Genomic DNA, 8924 nt, shown 5'->3' with positions numbered 1-8924 from the left:
TTTTAATGGGAGAAGACACCTGCAGTTTGTGGCAACAGAAGAGTACGCCTCCCCATACCACGTAATTTCTTACTTGCTAGGCTAGACAAGTGCAGTCCAGCAGGCTAGCCTCCTAAATAACCTAATAGTTTTAAATTGATGGTCTCTCTATGTTGCTCTTTAAGAGAGTTAGCCAAATAACAATTTCCTGGCAAACAGGCTAAACATGTCTTTCACCTTTTCATTGAAAACAACCCTCTGAACAGAATAATTCTGATGCTGCAGCATACATAGGGGCTTTTCTCCTGCTTTTTAGTATTCTTGTTCACCCCAAAGAAAACAAGAATTACAGAAACAAAGGAAAGCAAACACTGAAGTAAATAAAACACTTCTGTTTCTTTTGTCTATAGTTTAATAGAAAATGCTCATCACATAGACTCCCAGCTGCAGCAGGAGAAGTACCCATGAAGGTTTTAATAAAAACAGCTTTTATAAATGACTGAGGGGGGAAAATTGAAGAATTTGTCCAGGACTCCATTTATCCAAGATGGCTCCTGGTGCGGGTGTTAAAAGCTCTGCTATTGACTCAGACGGTTATATGACTCTCTGAGCTGGAGCCAATATAGATGAGTAGAAGATAAGCTCAGGCCTCACAGAAATAGGAAAAGGGCATTTGGAAAGTAGATAATAAAATAATCTAGGCCATCTTTGAGTCCTTAAATGATCCTGTTGATTTTTAATACACTATCATATGTGAATCTAAATATTGTAGGGGAAGCAGCTATGAAGAGACCATATTTTATTTCTGAATGTCCTCTCCGGTAGGAGTCAGTTGTCCTAGCTTACCATAAGGGATGCTTCTGAGATGCTACATTCTCAGGGAGATGTGATTTTGTTCATTTTCCTTAAGATAAAATAAATTTTCTGGCTCTTATTTTTTTTAGCATTGCCTTCATAAAGTGCATTCACTCTGGAAGCCAAAAAGCCCTCCCTCAACCACAAAATGCTTTGAGAAAATCTAACTGTTTGCAACAGGGCTTTAAGATGGGGTCCTGCCAAAACACAAATGCATGAGGGTTTCAGTCAAGGAGCCCCTGCCCCACCAGTTGTTTGTCCTTTTCCCTTCCATTAAGTCTAATAGTTCATGCTGTGAGGTGAACTGCATGGCCAGATCCCAGACAGACCCCTGCCCAGAACCTCATTGCAATTAAAGTGAACTTCTCTTCCAGTGGGTCCAGTGACAGTGTGGGGCTACAAAGTGATCAACTGTCTGCACCGATTTCCCCCTTGCCTTGGTGGAGTAAAGACTGAGCAGGACTGAGCTTGGTGTTTGTGGTTTTGTTCTTTAAACCTGCCGTCTGTAAAGCACCAGTCCTGCTTTTGCAGGCTAAAAATGCTAGATGACTTCTCAGTCACGCAGGTGCCACAAGTTATTCAAGTCAAAGGTCTTGTAATATAAAACCTGAGCAGATAGTGATTCCATTACCAAAACATCTTATTAAATGGAAACAAGCACGCGAGTGTACACAGATCTGCATTTTACACTGAGGCTAGCGACACTATAATGAATAAATTGTGGGGTGGGAAGGGATGGATATGTGTGAAAGCATTAGCATGCTTGGACCATACGTGTAAATTTAGACACCATAATCGTAATAACTGTGGATACGGCAGAGAATAGCTGGCAGAGGTAAAAGAAATAGCCAGACCTGCCTCTTGAGGACCAGACCGTGACACTGCCTGAGGGCCGGCACAGTTGAGGAGAGGGAAGTGTGGGTTTCTTAGTCCTTCACAGTCACCGCATGTCACCCCTGAAATGCAGAGGGGAGCAGGTTTGGGGGACTCCCCGCACCTCCCTGGGCCAGGCAGGCAGGTGGGAATCCCCAGCCTGGGGAGGGAGCGGTAGCTGAGAGGAGCCTCGATCCGCACACCCTGGGTCCCCCAGGAGCACAGCCACACCAGCACGTCACGGAAGGAGCCCGACAACGGGGAGAAAACCCACTACGGCCTCCTGCAGCCCTGCTGAGCTCCGGGGTGGGATGAAGGGAGTGCATGATCACCTACAAAATCCCCGCTGCAGCAGCAGCAGAGCAGTGCTCCTTTCCCTGGGGCTGGCACTTACGTACCAATACTTTCAGCATGTGTTTTATCATTGCTGTTTTTTATGGTTATTACGATCGCAGTTGAGCTCTTTCCCCCCACTCTCCAATGACAGCCTCATTTTATTAAGTGCCGTACAAATGCATACACAGAAACAGTGCCTCCTCCACACAGCTACATCTCATAACGAACTCGAGCTGGAAAATGTGTATTTCTCATCCAAACTCGTAATTTTTTCTCTTTTCTGGAACTGAACATGTATGCTACACTGACTGATATATATTGTCCCTATTTAAAAACTGACATGATGGGTTGTTTTTATATCTAGCAGGAACAAGGGGAATGTGAACAAAAGTCAAGAGAGAAAACAAATCTGTATATTTCCATGAAAGAAGCAATCTATTTTCGAGTCATCTTATGCTGTGTTTTTAGTTGGGGTTTGTTTGTTTATTTGTTGGTTTCTTTTGCCATACTGACGAATGATGTTGATTTGCATTGCATAGAAGTCGCAGATACAGTCCTATGCCTATTTCCATTAAATGTGACATTCAGAGGACCCACCATCACTTGGAGACTTCCTGACTTTGATGCCTCTGTACACTAGGCACAGGTACGGCATCAGGAAAAAGCTTTGTCATCCTGTTTTTTTCAGTTCCTTCCCTTCGCCACACATTTGTTCTGTTTATTTATTTATTTTTTGAATCCACTTTTTTTTTTTATCTAGTTTGCTATGCATATTTATGATGGAAAGATGATCTGTGTCCTCATTACTGTTCTACTGCTCAATGATGAAAAAACATGTTAACAAAGGAAAATGCTTTTCAGTCAGCTCATAATGTTCCCTGCTGTTCAACCGGGACTGTAAAGAGTATGGTTTAATGAAAGAAGGTGAGAAGGTGAAAAAAAACTAATGAGGGTGTTTCTCTGTATTGAAAGATCACTTAGGAGCAGCAGTGATTTCCTTTGTGCCAGGAAAATGTAAAAAATAAGGTTCAAAAGCAGCATCCCCAAGGTCAAAGAGGCCCATCCTCTCTGACACAGCACACTCACTCTCCTCCCTGGCAACCTCCTTTTTCCACCTTGACCAGCGTTTTGTAATTTTCAGATGGTGGAGAGAAAAGAAACTTTTGTGCCTTAGCCAGCTTTTCGCTCCTAAGGCGCAGGCAAAAATGCTGTACTAGGTGCTGGAAGCTGCTTGCATCATTAACGACGCAGCTCACGAACCCTTACCTAGAGCTGCAGCCAAAGATTCAAGCTCTGCAGAACAAGAGACTCCAAAATTGTGATCTTTACACTCATGAGATTACTGCCATTTGCTCCGGGGACTAGTGATGAAGAGTGAGTCGATACCAAGTGACACTGAGCAAAGCACACAACGGCGAATGGTTCAAAGCACAGAGCCAATTAGAGTCACTGAAGCCATAAGGCGCCGCTTTGAACGGGATCACCGTGTCGGGGTTTCTCATTGAACACAGCATTTTTTTTCCCAGTGTGCTGGAGTCGAGACCTGAGCATCAGAGAGGGAATGAGAAAGGAAGGAGGAGGGGACTGTGGGCTTATCCCCAAAAGGGGATTTCTGAGAGTCCTTCCCCGAGCATCAGCAACTGCGTGACAGGCAGGAGATGTCAGAAGCGCAATTCCTCGTCTCCGAACCCAGGCAAGCCTCTGTTTTAAAACTGAGGCTTCCCCGTAACAAGCGCTCAGCAACCTACTGGCCCTTCTCTCTTCTGTCACCTTGTCAGGAGCTGGTGGCAGGAACGTGATACAGCACAGTATCACTGACATCAGAGCAAAAGGAGAAACCTCGTTAGTACCCCACAGTGCCATCCACAACAGAATAGGCAAAACACAGCAAAAAATCAATATAGCAGAAGATTAAGCTCAAATACATTCTGTCCAGTGTGCCTATTAGCACTCCTGTCAGTGGTAAACTGACATTTTTTTAAAAACATATGCGGTCTTAACTGTGTTACATGTCTCTCTCATCTTCCTAATTCACTGAGTTCATAATCTAAATTACATAGAGCAGTAGCTAAATTGCTTCATCATTGCTCAGCTCCAATTTAAAAGGACAAAGCAAGAACCTGGAGAGAATAATATTTTGGGAACTGGATAGCTTCAGGGGATAGTTAATGATGGGACAGAGAGAGTTGAATGCCTGCATCACTGGTTTTAATTTGGTTCGGGGGCAGTAGTCACACAAAGTCATTACCATATGATAGCTCTTCGCTTTCCTGTGTGAGATGAGTTGGTGGTCTCAGTCTGTTCCTCGTAGGTGGACATATCTGCTTTACAAAACCCAGCGGCGTATTTCCCATTCGCACTGGCTGGCTGAGTCAAGAAGCCAAGGTCACATTCGGGAAAGGGGCAGGGCTACCTTCCCGCTTGGGGGACGGGCCAAAGCGCGTTGCTGAGGCAGCCCAAAACGAGGACGTTGTCACCTCACCAGTGACGTGAAGAGTAACTGCCCACTGTCAGTTCAACCCCTTTCACAAGAACTAATTCTTAAAATACTGAAAGAGAAAAGGAAAGCAGCAGTATTCATTCAGTTTAACAAACCCCCTCTTCCAGCTCCCAGGGTCAGTACCAATTTTTGCCTGGAGCACTTCAGAAAAGACCCCAGCATTTGGCTAAACATGGAGTTAGACAATCAGCAATGCCCCCGAGTAACCTGTTCACTCTCACTGACTCTGTCATTCACTGGCTTTTTTTTTTTTATTCGCTTGCTGGTAGTAAAGCTACTCCTGTACAATATCATTTCTTATTGGGTTTTTACTGTTGTTATTTGCAATTTGCTAGTGCCTAGAGGTCATAGACAAGCTTACGGATTTGTTGTGATAGGCGCTCCCAAGCCATTAATAAGAGACAGTTCCAGCCTTGATGATCTTATAGTTTAAACAGACAAGCCTGACAGAGGTGACAGAGAGGAGACAGTATTATCCTCATTCCACAGATGGGGAGCATCAGAACAAAAAGATGAACAGCAGGACTTTCTGAGGCACTGAGCTCCTGTAGCCCTTTTTGAAGTCAGTGAGAGTTGCAGGTCTTCACCATCTCTGAAAAAAAAAGAGGCTAACATCGTACAAGTGAGGGGCAGAATCAGGGCTTGAATTTTTGGGTCTTAGCCTAACCTTGTGTGTTTGATAGCTTGCAGAGAAAATGTTGGAAAGCTGAAAAATCCTGTTCCCTGAAAAGCACTTCTCCTTATGTCTGTTGCAGCAGGACTTGAATTCATTTCAGGTTCTCACGCTCCCTGCTCCAGGGTTCAGGAAGAGGAGGCTAAGACAGGAAAAGTTCAAGGTTAAAGGTCTTGATTTTTTGAAATTTCTCTCTTCCTTGGTCCAAAGAAATTCCTACTATGGCCCTCATATACACATACAGAAGCAGAACTCTATTTATGGTGGAGACTCTCTTCAACCTTTTCCAGAGATTTTATGACTGTGAAACGGTGGAAAGGCATGTGTGCACCTGTTCAGCGCTGTTCTGGCAGTATCTTCTCTGCCAGTGAAGTCTCCTAAAGGGGACAGAATAAAGGTTACAACACGCAGCCAGTCTTCTAAATTTGGTACCAAGACCATAAGACCTGCTCTTTTCTCTCATTTCAAAACAGGTTAAGAAACTGCCAAATAAACCTTGGGAAACCCAGTTCATCTGTGGGCAGGACACGGGATCAGTGTTAGATGGCAGAGTACTTCCAAGCAGCTTTTGGGAGGTCATTTCTGCCTTGTTTGATCTTTGTATCTACCTATGGATGAAGGGATAAAAGTGAGCAAACCTCTGAGCTTATAATATGAGGAAGCAGCAGGTGACCCTCTTGAAAAGAAGAGATGGGGAAATCTTGAGAACAACCATGGACCTCTGGGGTCTCTATAACCAGAATGTAAGCGATCTTTCTGAGACTACCAAACCACCATACCTGACTCTTGTACATATCTTAGCTTGGTAAATGATCCAGAGTACTCATTAGCTACCTCTGATCAACCTAAACAGATGAATAAAATGCTTCCTGGATAGCATACAACATTCATAAAGGATGGATAGCGTTTATTTTTCAGAGAACTGTGAAATACAAGTATTTGAAAAAAAAAACCTTATCTGGTAGACTGGTAATTTATCTCATCCATTATCCCTTTCCTGTCCTTCCTGAAATAAGAAGGGAAGGAAATTTCAGTTGCAGTAGTACTGGGGGTGGACAGCAAACACCTGACTGAGGCACTGCTTTGAAATACATTAACTGCGAGCAACCAAAAGAGAAGTGAGAACTTCCACTCTTGGAGTCTATGTTCACCTCCATCTTTTTTTTTCAGATCAGCATTGTTAGCAATGGTTTTCTCTCCACTGGCAGCAGGGCTCAAAGGATGAGTAAGGGCAAGACTACAGATAGCTAACCACTATTTGAAGTGTCTTGTAATCATACACTTTAAAGGTGGCCACCAATGCATTCTGGAATGCCATCATGTGTCTACAAAAAAAAGCCAGACAAAATGCTGATATTCTAGTCTTCATAGATGTTTGGGACTTAAAATGTTGCTCCAATTCAGAACAGCAGAACTCTCCAACTTAGGGAAGTTGTGGGGAAAATTAATATCAGGTCAATGGAAACATGTGATTCAGCTTTTCAAATTTTGTATTATTTTGTAATATATAATAATATAAAATGAAGTATTTTGAAACCAAAACTGATTTTGAAAGAAGAAATTGAAACATTTAGCTTGGAAATGTCAAAATGAGATGTTCCCACACTGTTGGAACATCCCTCTACCACTTACTCTTTTTAAAATGACATTTTCAGTGAAAGCGACACAAGTTTGCAAAGCTTTTCGATTTTGACAGGGTAGCATTTTCCAATGGAAAGCTGTTCTTTCAGTGGTTTTCCAACCAGCTCCACTAGGAACAGGTGTCACAAGATCACAACAACCCTCCCTCTGCCAAATTGGTAAATTAAAAGGAAGATCCTGGATAAATGGCTGGGGAGTAGAGGACATGAGGGGTCGCAGGATGCCCCACTGTGGAAAAGGTTGAGAAGCTGGTGCTTCAGTCACCTCTGGCTACCAGTAAATACATCTTGTCTCCTGCACCACTGCTACGCCTGTGGGCTGAACTGGCAGTAGCAACTGTGGGGGATTTTAGGGGGAAAAAAATCCTTAGTGTGTAGGCACGGCTACATATTCCAACACTGCAATTTCCCCCGGTACTCTCTGAGTTTATAAGTGACAGAAAGAAGGATTACCCTGATTTTGGAGTAAATCCCAGTTCAGGATGGGGATCTTTAACAAGCCATGAATATGGAGGTGGAATGAGCAGCAAATAACACATACCCTTAAATTCTCTCTGCAGGCTGATTTCAGGCTGGTGATGTCCACTGGATGTGACTTGCCTTTGCAGGGGAGATGTGTCCCTCCGTGCATGCGGAAGAGAAGCATAACCTAGTAAGTTTGCATTAAAAGCAAAAGTACAAACCCCTTTCAAAGAAAAAGAATCAAATAAAAATTCTTAGTCCTCTGAGGAGGAAAAGTCAGTACTTTCTGAAATGTAAAGCCAAAGAGAAATCTGCTCTGATTTACTGCAGTGTTAAATAAAGCTCTTTTTACACACCAGCACTTTTGAATTACCAAACACGCTGACTTATACCAGAACCTGGAGTTGGGCACAAATGAGTTAGCCTTTCTTCCTTCCCACTTTTCTCACAGGAACGCCACTTGCAAATATTTCCTTTCTTGTTAATTTAATGATTATCATCAGAAAGAACCAGCAGTGGAAAAAAAAAAAACAGGTGCTAATCATGACCTAGTAGACTCGGTACGGGGGCTAGGTGCCAGGAAACGCCAGCCTGACTGTGGGTCTGACGGCAGCCAGCCCCGTGGTCCTCGGCAGACGCACAGGCCCACTTGGGAAAGCGCCCTCCGTTTCAGGTGCCTCAGCCCTTGGGGGTCCAGTCTGAGAAGTCCCGGAGGGGAAAATTCGCTTTCAGAAGGCAAGTCTCAAGTTGGTCATCCCCCCAAATGTGTCCACCCCGAAGCCTGAATCCTCACTCGTGCCGAGCTGTGTGGAGCCCCCTCCGCCTCTGCTTCCTTCCCTGCGACAGGAGGGAACCAGAGTACACATGCTCCTGCAACTGGGAGATGCAGTAGGTGGACCAGTTAATGTCCTTAGACACTATGTCAAATGATAAATATTTATCACGTTACTGTGTTAATACATGTGAAGACAAATACATATTTATGACACTGCAGAAACAGAGGCACACCGAGCAAAGCCAGCTGGATATTTTATTCTTTAAGAACTGGCTTTCGAACGCTTCCCAGCTTTCCAGTTCCGCTCCGCCGTCCTTAAGCCTTTGGAGCCGTTTCAGCCCTGGGAGATGAGGGATTCCCCGGTATCTCTGCCCGCCACCATGATGGCTGTGGTGTAAGCGCAGGAGTATCAAAGCAGCCGCTGCCGGAGGGGCAGTGGGGCGAAAGGGAGCGTCGAACTCGGGTGGTTCGCAGGCGGGCAGCAGCGCGCCGAGCGAAGGGGCTCGCTCCCGGGGGGCGCGCCCTGCGGCAGAGGGGGCTGGAAAGCATGCCCAGGGCGGGCGCCGCCACCCAACACCGTGGCGAGCCCGAGGCGGGGGCTCCGCGCGGGGCTCCGCGTGGGGCGGCGCCCCTCCGCCCACGCGCGGCCCCGCCCGCCGCGGCCCCGCGCCACCTCCCCGCGGTCGGTGCCGCGGCGGCCCGCGGCGGGTGCGGGGCCGGGGGGCGGCGCGGCGGCAGCGCCCACCCGTCGCGCGGGGCCGAGCGCGGCGGCTCCGCGGCGCTGCCCGCGCGTGCGGCGGCGCTGCCAGGCCCGGACAAAAGGCGCGTTGA

The sequence above is a fragment of the Dromaius novaehollandiae genome, chromosome 3 (assembly GCF_036370855.1).
Source record: "Dromaius novaehollandiae isolate bDroNov1 chromosome 3, bDroNov1.hap1, whole genome shotgun sequence".
NCBI classification, from domain to species: Eukaryota; Metazoa; Chordata; class Aves; order Casuariiformes; family Dromaiidae; genus Dromaius; species Dromaius novaehollandiae.
This window is presented reverse-complemented; position numbering follows the sequence as displayed.